The sequence below is a fragment of the Lepus europaeus genome, chromosome 6, assembly GCF_033115175.1.
Source record: "Lepus europaeus isolate LE1 chromosome 6, mLepTim1.pri, whole genome shotgun sequence".
Classification (NCBI taxonomy): Eukaryota; Metazoa; Chordata; class Mammalia; order Lagomorpha; family Leporidae; genus Lepus; species Lepus europaeus.
The window spans coordinates 116,384,418-116,404,041 of NC_084832.1; the positions used below are offsets into that span (position 1 = coordinate 116,384,418).

The 19,624-nt window shown below is 36.2% G+C and overlaps 1 protein-coding gene across 1 annotated transcript in view; it reads right to left on the reverse strand.

Annotated features, from left to right (window-relative positions):
* The window catches only part of SOX5 (SRY-box transcription factor 5), a 786,191-nt gene extending 767,692 nt beyond the window's left edge, over positions 1–18,499 (reverse strand). The window contains exon 1 of the mRNA XM_062194939.1: positions 18,414–18,499. The gene's annotated coding sequence lies outside the window, so the exon portion shown is untranslated. The remainder of the gene's footprint in view (positions 1–18,413) is intronic.
* Positions 18,500–19,624: the final 1,125 nt, after the last annotated feature.

Consider the following 19,624-nt stretch of genomic DNA (forward strand, 5'->3'; position numbering starts at 1 on the left):
TTGTCAACTGTCATTAATTCCTCTTTAGCATCCCTGTCTTTGAGTAATTAGACAGAACAGCCTCACTGAGCTCATTGTTTAGAGTCCCTTGAAAGAGCCCACTGGGCTTTCCACGGAGAGAACCATCAGGAATACAATAGAGCACTTCTGCATTAACCCTTTGGAAGCATGAATGGAAGGGATGGTGCCGCCACAGGCTTGGGTCCCGCTTTGGTCTGTGCCTACCCAAAGTCCTTATCAGATACCTTATAAATGGACCCATATTTTATATGTTTCTTTCCTGTAGAAAAAGGCAATTTGTCAATTCAAAAAGTGGGAGAAAGGCCTTTGGGTAAACAAAATTTCCTAATTAGCACCAGTGAATTTTTCATAATTTTCCCATGTGATCTTATATTTTGTATTTTCAGAGAAGACAAATTGTTCTGAAGTGGTATTTCTGTACTTTATATACATTTACATCCATGGCATAGTCAAGGATACTTAAGAAACATAGGGAATTCACGTTATGAAAAAAGTCCATGGATTTCAGAACTCAAGCTCCTTCCTATATGCATGTAGGAATGTATTATGCACAATTTTTTTTTTCAGATGATGTTTTTCTGAGTTACAAAAATTTTTTTAAAAACAGGGTGGAAGTTCCAATTTTTTTATTACTCTTTCTCTGGTCTGCCACTTAAGAGGTGGGTTCACAGTGCTTAAGTTGTGTAATTGGTGGCTCTGGATACATTATCTTATTTTAAAAATTCTATACTGACAAATACATTACATATATATTTGGCAGTTGGCTCATGGCCTTTGAAAGTTCCCTGAATTTAGCCAGTCTTACCTGGGAAAAAGTAAAATGGGCTATTTGGCTCACATTTGAGGACAACTACAGGAATTATTTTCCTATCATTTAAATAAGAAGTACTGAAGTACTCTACAGTATCAGATTATCATTATTGACTTCTAAAACTAAATTCCTTTAATAGCTCTAAATTCATTCGTAACTGCGTTATTTAAAGCAATTAGAAATATGTTGAGAATGAGGTCTACTTATCTATTTTCTGATAAAAACTACTAACATTAAGAAAGTTGTCTGTTACTTGTTAAAACCATTCAGTAGGAGGGAGGGAAGTAGGGTTTTCAGAAAGTACCTATGATACACAAAATCTGTTCTCTTTATATTAATAAAAAATTTTAAATAAATAAACCAATAGTTTTGAATAAAAAATAAGAAAACACTTATACCTGTGTTTTCTACATTATTAAATATTAATTCAATTCTCTTCCTGGAATGCAAGGTAAAAAAAAATTTTATTTTGGTAAAAAGAACATACAACACTGCTTTACAACAGTAAACACTGTGTGATGTTTCACATTCATGCTTTCACAGAATACAGTGCTGTATACAACAACAACAACAACAAGAAAGCCACTCATAGCAAAGCTTCTTGATCTGGCTGCTCCACTGGAAACAAACACCATAGACATTTCTCTTAAAGAAGACTGAAGTCTATGGAGTGGTGGAAAATAAATTAAAGTAAATTTGATCACTAGGAATCATTACAGCTATTTCCTGTATTATCTTAACTACAAGATTTTCTCAGGTACTAGGTGAGTGCTTTCAAGCAATAACAACATTTACTGACGTCTAGATATGTGCTCTATGTACTTCATATACATTAATTCATTCAATGCTCTAGTATCTATGAAACAGGCACTATTATCTCAATTTTAGGAAGGGAAAATTGAGCATGAAAAAGCTCTTGAAGATTGTGTAGCAGAACAACAGCATCAAGGCCAGGGGAGCCCCAGAGCCCACTGCTGACCACTTTGCTAGACTTGCCTCCAGGACCTCACACACTATTATTCTATTTAGGCTTCCAGTCAACAGATAGGGTATCTAGATTTTTGGTAGTGGTTTTTAAGGAGTAAAATAGATTATTTCTAAAATAAAAAAGGTGCCTGAAATCTCAGGAAATTAGCATTTAATATATTCATAATGGAATGTTTGGGGGTTTCAGATATGTTAAGATAGACAGTGAGTTTTGCAAATTTTGCAGAGTACTCCAGCAATCCTTGGGTACAATTACTATAATGTGTAAATACTAGGTTAAAATGAGGAAGAATATATGTACATACATACATATATATATATACACACATATAGAGACACACATACATACACATTGAACTGCTAACATAGCTCAAAGCTTTGTTTATTGAGTATTTACAGCATATCAAGTCTATGATTATAAGTAGGTAAGGCACTGACACTAATAGAAAATGACCAATTATGACTCCTAACTGAAAGGAGTTTCTAGATTTACTGAAGACAAAATTTTGAAAATGATGCCATTAACATACTACAAAGTGCTAGTCAAATACAATCAATGAAACAGATTAAACAGAACAGCTAAGATCAATGACAATCAGTTATTGGAAGGAAAAATTTCACTTACCAAAAAGAAAAAAAAATTCTTAAAGGTATCCAACAATGAATCAAGCTGGTCTGTTAACTAACGAATATCCATCACAAAAAAAAAATCTTTAAGTCAGGTAATGATCTATAAATAATGGTATTTGAAAAATTCCTGCAGTGCATAGCAGACTGAAGTAGTCTAAATACTGTCTAGTGTCATCATGCCTGTGTTAGACTCCATAATTCTATAAAGTAGCATTTTAGCAAAGGTTTGGAAACCTTATTTTGCGTGTTCTTTGCAGCAAAATAATCTTCAAGTTTAATATTGAATTTGACAATGAAAGACTTGGAGATTAAAAGTAGTGATGAGGGGCTAGCGCCGTGGCGCACTAGGTTAATACTTTGTCTGCGGCGCCGGCATCCCATATGGGCACCGGTTCTAGTCCCGGTTGCTTCTCTTCCAGTCCAGCTCTCTGCTGTGGCCTACGATAGCAGCAGAAGATGGCCCAAGTTCTTGGGCCCCTGCACTCGCATGGGAAATCAGGAAGAGGGATCTGGCTCCTGGCTTTGGATCAGCACAGCTCCAGCTGTGGTGGTCATTTGGGGAGTGAACCAACGGAAGGAAGACCTTTCTCTGTCTCTCTCTCTCTCACTGTCTCTAACTCTACCTGACAAACAAATAAAAATTTTTAAAATAAAAAAGTAGTGATAAAAATAAAAAAAATTCAAATACAACCAAAAGCAGAAAGAGTTGTAGAAATAAGTAAATTCTATGGGAAGCCTAGGTTGATAAGGCTTACCTTATTGACACACAGTGTACCACAGGGAATCAGGGGCAGATAGAGGTGACCTGAAGGGGAGGAGTAACAATAGATGCTATGTCAATGATGGGAGAAGAGCAGGCTCAACTGGGAGAACACGAGGAAAAATTTTTCTTCATTCACAATATAAGAGATGGAACTGAGTGAGGAAGAACATGATGGATGGAAGGTGACTCAGGAGACAGCTAGAGTTTGTTACTAAGTTGTATGGGATTCAAAATCCAACTTTCACTACTAAGTGACCTTTGATAAATCAGTTGACCCTCCTATAATTCAATATGCATTGCACAGGATTATTAAAATGGCTAAAACAGTGAACCTATAGGCCGGCTCCGTGGCTCACTTGGCTAACCCTCCACCTGCCGTGCCGGCACCCCGCCAGGTTCTAGTCCTGGTTGGACTGCCGGGTACTAGTCCCGGTTGCTCCTCTTCCAATCCAGCTCTCTGCTGTGGCCCGGGAAGGCAGTGGAGGATGGCCCAAGTGCTTGGGTCCCTGCACCTGCGTGGGAGACCGGAAGGAAGCACTTGGCTTCTGGCTTCTGATCAGCACAGTGTTGCCCACAGCGGCCATTAGGGGAGTGAACCAACGGAAGGAAGACCTTCCTCTCTGTCTCTCTCTCTCACTGTCTCTAACTCTACCTGTCAAATAAAAAAAAGAATGAACCTATGGAAAGCACTTAGAAAAATCCCCAGCATATAATAGGGGCACTCAATAATGTTAGCTATAATTACTATTACAGTATGACTACTGTTAATTAATACATTTTAATCAACATCTTATGTGTATAAAAATTATGCTCACCACATCCTTGACATTGAGATCAGCACAAGATGAGTAAATACTACATTTGGGGGCAAAATTAACTTCTATGTATCTAAAGCAAGAGCACCATTAAAGACTTTGTTGATAGTCTCACTATTCATCCTTTGTGTACTCCAAATAGATGTGACTGAATTTTTTCTTGGAAAAGTTAGTTGAGGGACTCAGCCTAAAGTTTCATAGACATATGCCACTAGGGACTCTGTAGTCATTCAACTGAATTTTTATTTCTTGGATTTACCATTGTGACTCTCAAGGAAAGATGAAAAGCACTCACATGGTTTCTACTGGAGAACTTGGATTACCTTTTATCTTTGGCTCTTGGATTCTGAAATCCACCCCACCCACAACATACCACACACCAGAGACATCTCTGTGGTGGCTGACACAGCTTTGTCCAATACTTACACTTCCCCTGTGGGAAAGAGAAAAGTCAATGGCATCTTACTATTTCCTAATTCAGACGAGATTATGCGTAAGCTCCTCAGGTTGAATTTAATGACCTGAAGTTTACTGACTTACGAGTCACTATTGCCTTAGTATTTTTGAGCCAAACTGAACTGTGTTGCTTTTTCAGTCTCTCCATCTTTGTTCATGGCATTTCAGTTCTCTCCTTTTCTGTATCATCCAAGGACCAACCCAAAGGCCACTGTTTCAGCTACATCTTTCTGGACTCCCATTTCTAGACCACAGACTCCCTTCTCCATACTCTCACCCTTGGAACTTTTTCTTTGCATGCTACATGGTATATAGCAGAAAATGCTGATTATATGAGAAATTAGAAACAAAAACAAACGGAAAGGAATTAAGATCAATCTATTCCACAAATGCTTCTACCTTTGGCTATACAGACATCAAATTTGACCCTAAGCTTTTCAATAGTTAATGGGGGGATGAGGGTGGAGGGAGGGAGAGAAAGAACTGACTCGCTATAAAATTCACAGATATCATGTGATAAAAGTAGATCATCAGTTCAGCGGCAGCAAAACTAGTAAGAGGAGTCAGAAATTTCTCCCTGGTAGTCTCCTTGATGCCACACTGTGCATTAAACATTTTTGCAGCTCAATTTGGCCAGACTACTGAGTTTTGTCAGACTTTGTTTCAGGAAACCTCAATGAGGGACAATGACATCACACTAACACATAGGTCTTAAAAATACATACATGTGGTCATGAGAAAGTATTCAAGGACACATTGCCTTGCCTTAGCTGAGAGGTAGACATTAGAACTCCTCAGAACTGCCTGTTCCTCAGAATCATCTTTCACACATACTGTTTGTCATCCTGGTTTCGTGTAGACGTTGTGGGGGGAAAACTTTGAAACTGTTTTTTCTGACAGAGGAGGATGTCAGGTATTCTGCATGGTCTCATATTGAACCAAATGCCTGCAACTACACCACTGGCAAGCCTCACCCATCGTGAGACATCTGTCGTTCTCAACAAGGACACAAAGGACTCCAAGCGAACCATCAGCCTTCATGCCATGGAGGGACTGATACACCCCTCCACCCTGAAACACACACATTTCGTTCACATTTTTGATTCCAAGAATCCCACTTAAGCTAGTGCTGTTTCCTCTCCAGCAACCAGCATCGTGCTTGTCGCATTAACACTGTCTCATTCTGTGTATAATTCTTCCTAGTTAATTCGGCTACACCTCTGCCTCTTTCTCTTCCATCTAATCCATGACATGATTCCTGCCAAAACACCGGAGCAGACAGGCAGCAGTCATAGACCAAACGATGTTACTACCAATACACTGGGAGTGTCCAAAATCTCTCATAGATAAATTACTAAAAAGAAGATGAACCAACACAGGTGTATTAAACTTTGTTCCTGTGCATTTTCAGTACTTTTTAAAGTACAATTCTAGCACATGGTCAAAAATCACAAAAATAGAGCAAACCTCCAATTAATGAACATCTTGGGTATTGTTGTCCAAGTACACAAATTTTCAACTGAATCAAACTTGCTGAGCAATATTTACTAATGTAGCATTTCGACTTTTGCAGAACTACACTTTCAAACTAGAACTTCCTCAAAAGAATCTTAAATCAGGTTTCATCTCTGGTTATCACATTCCTGCCAACTTGTAGTTCTAGAGGTTATGTAGCCTTAATCTCTTGAAATTTTAAATCGTAATTCCAAAAGTTATTAGGTTAGAAAATAGCTTCTGGGCAAATGATGTTATTCCAAAAACTTTTTACACTAGAAATAATAGTAGGATTATTTCCGCCTCACAAATACTCTTAAGGCCTAGTGCTTACTGTAATTTGGTATGCTGACATGAGTATTTCTTTCAAATAACAACAATTTTAATAGGGAGAAAGAAAGGGAGAAAGGCACTAAATGTAATGGTTTGCAAAAGGTTAAAATTGGCTATGAGCCTCCTTTTCTGTCCAGTTTACTCCACTATTCCATATTTCAGCAGCATTAAAGAGATATTTTAATATTTTCTTTTTAAAAGCCTGGACCTCTTCAGGATAAACCAGCGTATTGAGTTTCATTAGGTTGCCTCAAGTGTCACTCCATTCTATACTTGCTAGACAATGTGCAATTCTCCTTTAAGAAACATTTTTATAGCTGCAAAATTATTTTTAGTCTTCTTTAAAAGATTTCTATGAATTTTAATATCAGTACAGGTAATGTTTAAAAATAGAAAGACAAGTGAATGGGCTGACGTAAGATGAGCCATCATCTTCTGCCTCCCAGGGTGTGCATTACCAGGAGGCTGGATCAGAATCAGAGGAGCCAGGACTCAGCCAGGCACTCCTATAAGCGATGTAGGTGTCCAAAATGGTGACTTAACCACTGTGCCAAATACCCAGTAATGTAGTGATTTTTTCTAATTAAAAAATTAGGACAAAAAATTTAAGTGAACATGTGTATACATATGTTAATGTGTATACATATATATATATATATACACACATATGCATATAGAAAATATTATTAGAAAAAGTACCTGAGGATTACTACATTGATGTTTAAAGTATCAAAACATGTGCTTTTTCTTAAAATGAAAGTAACACGTTCATTAAAGAAAGGTCAATACAAAAATGTAATTTTTGTTAGAGGTTTATGGATTTACTATATTATTTTACAGTATACCCCTTTTATGTATATAAAAAAGTTTACTGCTGAAAAGTTCAAAAAAATTTTTAAGTTACCCATAATCTCACAAGTAAAAGCCTAACATGTTCTATGTAGCCTTCCAATATTTCTGAATATTTTTATTTTAAAATTTATTTTTATTCATTTGAAAGGCACTGAATTACAGAGAGATATTCTATCTTCAATCCACTGTCTCATTTCCTAAATGCCCATAACAGCCAGGGCTGGGCCAGGCCAGATAGTATGCTGGAATTCAATCCAAGTATCTCACGTAGGTAGCTGGGACTCAAGCCCTTGAGCAACCACCAGCGGCCTACAAGGGTATACATCAGCAAAAACCTCGAATTGGAAGCAGAGCAGAGACTCAAATCCAGATATACAGCACAAATCCAGGTACTGAGATTGGGATGCAGTCAGCCCAAGGGCATCTTAACTACTGCACCAAAAACTCAACCCCTTTTTAATTTTGATTGGCAATAGTATAGAAATTTAACTTTTTTTCTAAAGACTTATGAAACTGTCTAAAAACCATTCTTTTCACACAGATTTGAAATGCCTAAAATAATATTTGGATCAAAAAGCTCTACCTGTTAAGCGAGAAATTAAACTTCCTAATTATAGACCAAATACCATTTCTATATTATATCCTATCATGAATCAGGAATGATTCATTATAATGTATAAATTACTCCTGATGCATGGATATGGGCATTATTTAGGAAAATAAAAATTTTAACCTTCAAAACTACTTAAAAGTTAAGAAATAGTTGTTACACTTTTAAATCTCAGTAGCTTAATTTTTCTTATTTATGCAAAATGTATTTTCATTTACTGAATCTCACTGCAATCAAACTTGTTCCATTAAAAGATGTATAGTCTAGAATTTCTGCTTTCTAACATTGCAGAATGTACCATGGACAAAGTTCATCATCAGGTTTTTTCTTGAATTATTATTAGAGCTGCTTTTTGCTGCCTAGTAATTTAGAAAAAGAAAAAAAATTAGCAACTGCTTTGCACCACATTAAAGACTTCTGGTAAATACTGCATGCATTATTTTATTTTGAAGGAAAAAATCCTAATTATACATAATTGCTGAAGTTGAGAACAATACTCAAGTGGTTGTTATTAAATTAACTCATCAGTTTTCCATCTTTTAAAAATTAAGAAAACTCATTTTTTAAATAAATTTTGTTTCTCAGTGTTTTTAGCACTGAAGAAGGGTAAAGCCATAGACATACTATATGAACGCATAAGTGCATTGGCATTGACTACTTACACAGCCATAGAGAGTTCCAAGATCAATACCAGGAAACACTTCTGTGATTATTTAGGCCAATGTACATTTCAACATGAACTCTACAATTAAAAATGTGTTAATAACACTCTCTTAGTGAATTATATGTACTTAAACTTGAAACACCCTGAAAAGAAGCCTAATAATTTTTTGTTAATCTATTCAGATGGACCTTTTTTTTTTTTAAGATTTATTTTATTTATTTGAAAGACAGAGTTACAGAGAGAGGCAGAGAAAGAGAGAGAGAGAGAGAGAGAGAGGTCTTCCATCCGCTGGTTCACTCCCTAGATGGTCGCAATGGACGGAGCTGAGCCAATCCAAAGCTTCTTCCGGGTCTCCCACGCAGGTGCAGAGGCCCAAGGATTTGGGCCACCTTCTGCTATCCCAGGCCATAGCAGAGAGCTGGATCGGAAGAGGAGCAGCTGGCACTAGAACCGGCACCCACATGGGATGCCGGCGCTTCAGGCCAGGGCTTTAACCCACTGTGCCACAGCACTGGCCCTGTCAGATAGATCTTAACAAGGCACACAAGTGGAAACTGCCTTTTAAACAAATAATTTTAAATGCAGAGAAAAAAAGCCTAAGGGTATGGTGACACTAGATTTAAAGATTCTTTTAGCATGCTTTGCATGGTGCATTTACTGATACCATTTCACTCCCTGAAAAAGGGACTCTTCCTCAAGAGTTAGGTCTACCATAAAAAATGATTTTTTATAAAGGTTCTGAAAGAGAGTGACAGGATAGAATAGAGATTTTGTACCACTCACAAAACAAATAATTACATAATTAGTTGTTAACTAAGAAACAAGGATTCAAATGCGAAGACTCAACTTTCAGGGATAATTCTACCACATGCTATAAGAGAACTGAGGATGAACCTGCAGAGGACAGTCAGTGGCCCAGGTATGTGGTAGCATCAGGAGCCAGTATTTACACAACTAGACTCTGGCGCCTTTTTCCTTTGTTTTGTTTTAAAAGCATCCAATGTTTTGGTTTCAGAGGGCCATTGGATTTGGCCAGGGTCTTTCAATCTTGTTAATTATTATGTGTTCAGAGTAATGCACATTTTTATCTACAGGTGGCAGACCTTTTTAAAATAAACTTCAATCATATTCCATATTTTGTTTTGGCAGTTTTTGTTTTTTTTTAAACTGCCACCCACATTAAAATGTAAGCATGTGCTGTTCAGAGTTCTCATTAATGTTGCACAATTTAGATGATAGATTTGTCAACAAAGTGGCTCATTCTCAAAGGTCACTGAACCCTGTCGGGATAAATGCCTTAAAAATTGTATATTGCAGGATAATCTTTAATTATACAGGACTCACTGACAATTTACAGTATATTGGGATTATTTTCCCTTTTCAAGCAATAAAACATTTTGCTTTCTAGATTATGGTGAATGCGGAAAAAAAGTGATAGGATTTGATAAACAGTTAAAGCAAAGAGCTTGCTTATTTGCAAGTAAAAGAGAAAGGAGAGTAAAAGGCATGTACAAATAACTACCATTTAGGATCACAAATTATTAACCGGCTAAATGGTTAAAGCAAATAACTATAAATGCAGTGACATTCTGAAAGAATGTTAACTCAGAAAGAGATAAGCAAACAAAACAAAACAAAACACTACCACTGATATAACTAAACACTATCCTCAGTTTACCTACCCAAAAACCTTGGATTTATCTTAACTATGTCAACTTTCTTATTTCTGTTGTGTTGTCTTCGTCGATGCAATACATAATGTGGTGTTCAAGTAAGTCTTTTGTGAATATTACTGATTTATTGAAAAGGATGCTTTAACATGCAGCAGTTTTAAAATACAAAGATCCATAATTTGATAGTCTTCAAACATTTTATTTTTATTCAATCTAATGGCAAAGCCTGAAATACTTTATCCTATTTCTTAAAAAAAAATACTACTGGAAGGAGAACTTGCTAATTTCTCTTATTGTTTTTTGTTTCCAATGTGGGAAATTCTTTACAAGCATCTTTAATTTTTTCATCTAATTTTGAAGGCTGTATCAGTTTAATTTACAATATTTGTAACTGCATTTCTCCCTCTAAAAAAAAGTAAGACATCAACAAGGAAAAAACACAATCTACCATGACCATTTTACTTTTACCATTATCAAATGCATGTGAAGAATATGTGCATTTTATCAAGTAGAAATCAAGCACATGCCCATGTAACCACCACACAGTGAATTTCTAGCCCTCTCCCTTGGGTCAGAAATGTCCTCTGACTCAAATTCCCACACCAACCAAATTCTTCCTCATTCCTAGAGATTGGCACTCAGATTTCACAGTAATACTTCCTGGCTTTTAACTTCCACCATCTACAATGCATTCCTGAACATGATAATATCACCTGCCCAAAATCACTCTGGATATAATCCGATGTGTTTTGATTTTATTCCAGTTAATTTTAATTAGACAGTAAGAAATCTCCATTTTCATTACTTTTTATTTCATTGCCTGGCTTTCTGTAATTTTCTATCTAGTTGATGACAACTGAATGGCTTCCAGTTTTTTGAGGCAAACAGAAATATTTCTTGCGTGAACATTCCTGCACAAGTCTGCTAATACATATACGCCATACTTATTTCTCCAGGATATTTATCCAAATTTCTCTCTGTAGAGTAGGGGCTATGAATTTTGACATCACTAGGTACCATACCCCAAGGTGTCTGTTCCAGTGTACAGGCCAACGGTCACTCTTTGAGTGCCCACTGTGGCTCTGCATTCTTGCCGATGCTGTGAACTGCTAGACATTTGAGGTTCCCCCATTCTGAAGTCAGAATCTCAATACAAGTTTCATTTTTATTTCCCTAATACCAACATTAAGCACTTTTTCACACGTTGGACTTTGAGACATATTATTGGCTATTTGATCTCTTCTTTCATCCATTTTTTCACTTAACTGTGAATTTTTACAATGATGCACAGCTTTTTTAAAAAAAATCGATTCTGGATACCACCTTTGTCAATGCTATTTCCCACATTTCTTCTACCACTCTGTGCTATCTTTTCCCCCAGATCTACGGGACTGTCTGAAATGTAGGATATGTGTGCGGTTTCTGTTGTTTGCGTTGTTCTGCTGTGATTCCTATTCATACCCCCAGAAACTCCTACAGTCTCTCAGTGGGGATTTGTTCTTTTGCTTCTTACTTGTAGGATCTGACCATGTAAAATTTATTTTTGTGTATAGTATGAAGTAGAGATTCATTTTTTTACATAATTTTCACAATATCAATGTATTTAAAACATTATTTCTCTACTACTTTGACATACCACTCTTCTTAAGAAAAAGTCCTATGTCAAGAGTTTATTTCTGAACTCCATTTTCTCTCATCTGTCTGCATAATGATACACTTCTTGAGTAAATAGAGCTTTATAATGTATGTAGGGTCTGTTCTACCCATTCCTGTATTTGTAAGAGATTCCTTAACTCTCTTTGCCTTAAGCATTTTAGAATCAGCTCATCACATTTCACAAACACACATCCCTCCTAACCAAATAACAATAAGGACAGAATTTGCAGTTGATATTTTGATTGTGACTGTACTGTACTTACTAATAAATTTGAGCATAAGGGGTAACTTTACAATACTGAATCTTTCAGTGTATGCACATGGTCTACCTCTTTTATTTCAGGTTTTGAAAATATGACCTAATATAGTTACACAGATTTCCTCAGAGATACTACATGACTTAATAAACTACATAAAAATTTATGTTGATACATAAATACAGTTGATTTCTGTATGCATTTTTTAAATCAGCCCTTGCTAACCTCTCTTAGATCATCTACCAGGAATGATTGCTGGTTTGTTTTTTGATCTTGATAATCTTATTTCTTTATCTTGCTTTACTGCATTGGCTAATATTTCTAGAAAAATGCTAAAGAGCAGAGTGGTAGCAAATCTCCTCTTACTGTTAAACACAGAAGGGATTTTTCAATATTTTACTATCACAATTTATGTATGCTGTTAAGTATTTTTATCACATTAAGGAAACTCCTTCTTGTTTTTAGTTTTCTAAAAACTTTAAAAACCATAAACAGATGGATTTCATTCGATGCTTTTTCTGCATTTATTAAAATAATACAATGTTTTGCTTTAATATGAATTACAGCTTTTCTAATACAAATTCCAACAAAACTTTTATCTCTGGAATAAACTAGTGATCATGAAAAGGGATTCTTTTTATAAACTGCAGAATTTCATTTGCTTTATTTTATTGAGAAATGTTTTATTTATTGTCATAAGATGAACAGGTCTATAGATGTTCTTTTTCATACTATTCTTGTCAAGTCTGTTATCAAGATTATATGGTTCTTACAAAATGAGGTGGGGATTGTTACCACTTCTATTTTTTGAAAAACCTATGTAAGATTAGACTTATTTTCTCCTTGAATTGGCCTGTGAAGCCATCTGGAGCTGGAATCTGCTGTGTAGGACAGGTTTTGATTACTAAAGTAAATTTCCTTTATACTTACAAAAATATTCATGTTCTCTCTTTCTTTTTCAATAAATGTTGCCAAGTTATATTTCTCCAGGATTTTTTATATTCATCAACTCTTCAAATTTACCAACATAAAGTTACTCATAATATTCCTTATTAGCTATTTTTTAGCATCTGCACATCTGTTGTGTTGAGGTGTCTCCTTTCCAATCCTGAAATGGTCTGTATGCCCCACTGTCACTTGCTTCTTCACCCAATCTCCTGAGAGCTTTGGAAACTCATTTATCTTTTCCAACAATCTATTTCTGGCATTCTTGCTTTTCCCTATCATATGATTCTTTCCAACTGGGTTAATTTTTTCCTAACCTTAATTAATATCCTCCTTCTATTCTTGTTTATTTTGTGCTTTTTATAACTTTTTGATATGAATTTGTGGCCTATTAATTTTCGCTCTGTTTTTCCAATTCACTTATTTAGGTTACAAGTTTCCCAGTAAATATTTCCTGTAGGCAGTTTACAATTGTTCTATGTAGAATGTTCAGTATTGTTTAGCCTAAAATATTCCTCATTTCTGTTACTTCAATTGTGAAACTTTATTTCTAGCTCTATTTTTGTTACTCATGTGTAGGTTAATATCATTGTGTTGTTTCAGTTCTTTGAAAACAGGTTAGGGGCTGGCACCATGGCGTAGCAGGTAAAGCCACTCCTGTAGTACTGGCATCCTACATGGGCGCCAGTTCTACTCCTGGCTGCTCCACTTCTGATCCAGCTTTCTGCTATGGCCTGGGGAAAAAGTAGAAGATGGCCCAAGTCTTTGTGCCCCTGTACCCGCCTGAGAGACCCAGAGGAAGCTCCTGGCTTCAGATTGGCACATCTCCAGCTGTTGCAGCCTTCTGGGGAGTAAACCAGTGGATGGAATATCTCTCTTTCTCTGCCTCTGCCTCTCTGTAACTCTGCTTTTCAAATAAATAAATACTATTTTTTAAAAAGTTTAGACTTAACGTATTAAAATTTTTTGATTGACTTAGTATGTGATCAATTCTTATACATATTCACGTTGCATAAAAATTATATAAATTTTACAGTGGTATACAATATTCTACAAATGTCCTGGCAGTGTAATTTTTAAAATTTTTATTTATTTGAAGGGTAGAGATACAAATAAAGAGAAGTAGACAGAAAGAAAGGAAATCATCTCCCATTCACCGGTTCATTCTCTGAATGCCCCAACAGCCAGAGCTGAGCCAGGTTGAAGACAAGCACAGGAATTTAACCCAGGTCTCCCGTGTTGGTGACAGGTACCCAAGTACTCAAGCCATCCATGGTTGCTTCTCAGAGTGGTAGAATCAGGAGCAGACTCAAACCCATGCAGTTTGACATGGAATGCAAGCATTCTAAGAGGTGTCTTACCTGCTACACTCAGCACGCGCCCTAATGTCAAGTTCCTTAAACCCTAAGTACCATGGACATTCTTACTGATCTTTCTATTATATACTATTTACGACCAAGAGAATTGAGTCAATATCATTGCTACTTTTGATTTACTTATCTTTGTTGTTCTCTGATACTTTCCTTCGTGTATTTTGAAGTTACGTTATTAGAGGCATTCAGGTTATAAGTCACTCTGTCTTCCTGTTGAATTGAACCTTGAACCATAAATTAAATAACTTTACCTTCAGTAGAGGTCCAAGCTTTAGTTTACTTAATGGAGGTTAAACATTAGTTCCTCCAGTGTCCATGTAGTATTTGCATGGTATATTGTTTTCCATTGCTATGTCTTTTCACTTGAGGAGTTTGAGCTGTGGAGGTTAAGGGACAAACCCAAGAGTAGATAGGTACAAATGGCACTGTCAGGAGTACAACCTCAGGAGTCTGTCTCTGAAGTCCATGCTCCTAAACACAATACTCAAAGAGCAGAGTCAGCTTCAGGGGAAAAATGTTCTCACTCTACAATTTCAACATCAAATTTCAGTTTCCTGTCTAATTTGGATTTTTCGCTTAGAATTCTCACTCTAATATTGTAAGGTAATAAAATGATTCTAAAAAGAAAGAAAAGTATTCTTGATGTAGTACTGTAAAACTCAATTTTTCACTTATACATAAGAAGACGACGTCAGGGGTGTTTTGCTCTTTGCCTTGGCAGTAGACACGTGTAGCCAAAGCTGTCGAGGTATTCTAGTACCACTGAACCGCAGCACAGTATCAGAACCCACTCAGACCCAGAAGGGGCAGCCAGGGTGCAACACTATCAAGAATTCTAGGTGGTTGTGTGGCTCTACTGAGAAGCAAAGCTTATTCCAAGCGCACTTCAGGAAAAATGACTAGAAATTACAGATAAAGGGTTGTGACATCTCTCCTTGAATATACAGAGCATTTTAACACAGAGAGGTGCTAAACAACTTATGTGACTCTTTTCAAATACCCTATCTATATTTCTCAAGTTTTAATGTTGATCAAACTTACTATAAAAAAATTATAAACTATGGGGGCCGGCGCTGTGGCCTGAAGCGTCGGCATCTCATATGGGCGCCGGTTTTAGTCCTGACTGCTCCTCTTCTGATCCAGCTCTCTGCTGTGGCCTGGATTAGCAGTAGAAGAAGGCCCAAGTCCTTGGGTCCCTGCACCCACATGGGAAACCCAAAAGAAGCCCCTGGCTCCTGGCTTCGGATCGGCACAGCTCCGGCTGTTGCGGCCATTTGGGGAGTGAACCAGCAGATGGAAGATCTCTCTCTCTGTCTCTACCTCTAACTCTTTCAAATAAATAAATATTTTTAAAAAATTATAAACTATGAAGAAAATTCAAACTTCTCATGATTCCATGATTCAAAACTAATTATGCTGAGTATCAGCTATTTATTCTGTCAATGTTTATGTGTCTGAAACACACATAAACAAGTAAATATATACACATGTATGCAGTGTAGATGTATGTACACACAAACTTTGAAATACACCATATCTTTTGTACAGATTCTCTCTGGTTTCATTTAATACTGCATCATGAATAACATTATATAATTTTAAAAATGGTTTATGGTTTGCATACTATCTTCTCGTATAAATGTAGTCAGATTTATCTCACCATTGCTCTATTGCTGGACACTTTAGTCAGTCTTAAACTTTTCCCATTACAAATATTTGAAAATGAACATCTGAATAATTTTCATATCCTTTAATTATTTCATTAATGTAGCTTTGCAGCAGTGCAACTATTAAGATACAGCTAGTTAGGCCATAATGTTTATTTTCTTACTCTTTCACTGTCAGAATTTCCTAAAATTTATTTTCTAGACTACAAACTGTTAAATGCCAGCTTCTGTTGGAGCATGGCATGGTCTTACCATAATTTTCACACCAAAAGAATTTTAAGTAGAAAGCATGTGGGCTTTCTCAGAAGATGTCGTAACAGGAAGGGCATGCTTTCTGCTTGTATCATTGCATTCCTGTTGCTGGAATATGGACATGATTGCTGGAAGACCAATTCCAGGTGTTCCACAATGCTAGGTAAAGGTCACCTATTCAGAGCAGGAGAGCAAAGGATGAAGGTTCTAGGTCCCTGACACCTGCATAAACTTCGACCTGGCTCTGAAGTGCAGACTTCACCTAGGAAAAATATTAAACTATTTAATAAATAAAATATTTTTATTTTATTATGTATTAATAAAATAAAATATTAAACTATTTTATCTTATTAAATCTATTATTTTAAGATTATTTATAACCAAAGATTTTCCAAATTAATAGGAATTGATGCCTAAAAATCTTTGGAAATATTTAAGGTTCTTTATAGAAACGATCAAATCATTTCCTGGAAAGTTGAACAAATACAATCAGTTCCAGCATTACTGAAAGTGCCCATTTCCACATATTTCTCTTACAACATTATCATTCCTAACTACTTTTTACTTTTCATTTATTTATTTTTTGACAGGCAGAGTTAGACAGTGAGAGAGAGAGAGAGAGAGAAAGGTCTTCCTTCCGTTGGTTCACTCCCCAGATGGCCGCCACGGTTCCGCCGATCCGAAGCCAGGAGCCAGGTGCTTCCTCCTGGTCTCCCACACGGGTGCAAGGCCCAAGCACTTGGGCCATCCTCCACTGCACTCCTGGGCCACAGCAGAGAGCTGGACTGAAAGAGGAGCAACCGGGACAGAATTCGGCGCCCCAACCGGGACTAGAACCCGAAGTGCCACAGCCGCAGGTGGAGGATTAGCTTAGTAAGCCACGGTGCCGGCCCCTAACTACTTTTTACTAAGTAAATAATAGGTGTGCATAAGTTTGCATTCCTTTTTATCAACTTGTGTTTCAGAAAGTGTTTCGTAAATCATTTGTTCTTATATCTTGTTAATTCTTAAATTAGGATGTAGTGCCTTTCTTACATAACAATTCTTTACATTTGACGTTGTCACATTTACTGGAGGTAGTCTAGTTGGTCATCTGCCTTCCAATTTCATTCACACTGGTGTCTTTATTTGTCAACTACAGAAGTTTTACCTTTCTAATAATTCATTTGTGATTTACTCTACTTCTGTTAGGATAAAAATCCATTATTTATTATACCTTGTCTTATACTATTCCATTTGTCTGTGCCAGTATGAAGTCTTACGTATAAACATTTTTATGCCATTATTTAGGATTTTGACAACTTAGTTTTAAAGAAGGTAGTGATTACCATCAATTATAAGGATTTCCACTAGTATACATAAAGTGCTACAGAAATAAATCATAAGACTTTGAGAGTACTGAAAAATTAAGGTTTATGATAGTAAGCAAGAAGACTACTTTTGCATTATTCTTTTCTACTTATCAACATTTTCTTAGCTAACTTACTAGGAGTGAACCTCTTCCTTCCATAAGTTCTGGTAAGCCAAAAGATTATAAATCACAAAAGGATTTTCAACTCTGGGTCTGTGGCCAAACTTTCACTTCTTGTCCCCAAGTGTACAACTTATTTGAACAAACAAGCAAGACATAAATGCACACACAGATAGATGACCAGGAAATTTTTCTGCCAGCAAACTGGAAACTAGTAGTCTGCCCTCAGCAAAACTGCATTTGCTGTATGAGTATAGAAACATAAACCAGAATATTTAGTGGCCTATGAAAATTTTTCTAAAATGTGTGACCCACCCATTGTGACCCAAAATATTTCTTTTGCAGCAAAAAGAAAATAGCAATAAATGTTTTGGAGAATACTTTTCAGTGGAGACAAAAAGATTTCAAACTTCAAGAAAAGCGTATCTCATTAAGGAAGTGAAAAGAAATGTCACTATCGTCTATCACGTTAGAGACAATAACTTCATAATGAGTCTGAAAATTATAATTATAAAGCCAGTTGTCATCAGAACATTCAAGACTATGTGTTATACTTTATATGCATGTTTTATATATTTCTGTGTATAAATTAAAAATAAGAGAAGGCATATCAATTTCCATTTCGTGGAGTAAATACAGTAATCAATTTCCAAAGGTATATATTATATGTTATATGAATATACCTTATTCCCAACCAGTACGGTGCCAAAATTCTCAGTTCAGCTCTCAGGATCTTGCACACAGATTCAAACTGGAATCGTGTCATCAGCAAGAGATAACCTGGAAAACAATAAAAGTGATCAATTAACAATGCATTATTTCATTGAATAAATATGCCAACAAATGACTCTTAAAAGTAGGAGATACTTAAAATTTTTAAGTAAGTTTAAATTTGTGTATGTCAGTTTATACAAATATAATAAAACTACAGTTTATAGAAGAAGCAGCAGTATCTTCATTATAAAGCCATTATAATTCAGCAAAAACATTTATATGCACATGTAATATGCAAATATGTAAATATCAGAAGTTGGTAATTTTGTCTAATTTTCATGTAAATATCCCAGTATGTTTGAAGTCATGCTATGCTAAGGTCGATTCTTGTGTCTGATAATGAGTTACATGAGGCGTGAAGGTGTCCTCATATGTCCCTTCAATGAGACCACTCAAATACACCATGGCAATGGTCAGCCAAGTATTATTCAGTACGGGCATCTCTCCTTTCGTATGTCCTGCTGTATGTAACTCCACTATTGCATTGCCTGACTCATCTTCAGAAAAACCGGCCTTGCCACTGTCATGAGCAAATACATTTCTTGCTGTGTTAATTAGTACCCCAGGCTAGACCAAAACGCCCCCTGACAATCAGTGAAAACTCTCAACCATCATGAGAGTGAAAGGAGAGAACTTATAAATGGTCAAAGCCACAGATTGATTTCTGGCTAAGTTTCCTCACTAGCAGCTCAGTTTTAGGAGAATTGAGGAATGCTTCAGCGTTCATTTGTATAACATCAGTGGTTATTCAATGTAGATCACAACATTTATGGTATTGAGAAGTTTGAGTATCATACAGCTTCCCAGCGCATGACTACTACAGCAGGACTTTTCTTCATTCCAGTATAGGAACCTTGTGATTGAGCCCAGAGCTTGAAAAGCCACAATGGCGACAAGGAGCAGAGTGCCCATTATTTTGCCAGCACACTAATCACTCCACTGAAGACTATTACAAAATGAGAAACATCACCATTAATAACTTTGAATATAAGATATTTCACTGATAAAGTAAAACGGCTGTCTCTATACAGTCAATTAAAAATTATCTACTTTCATTAATAATTTTACTAAAGTTATATACATCTAACTCTCCTTTTTTCAGTTAAGTGAAACATCACAT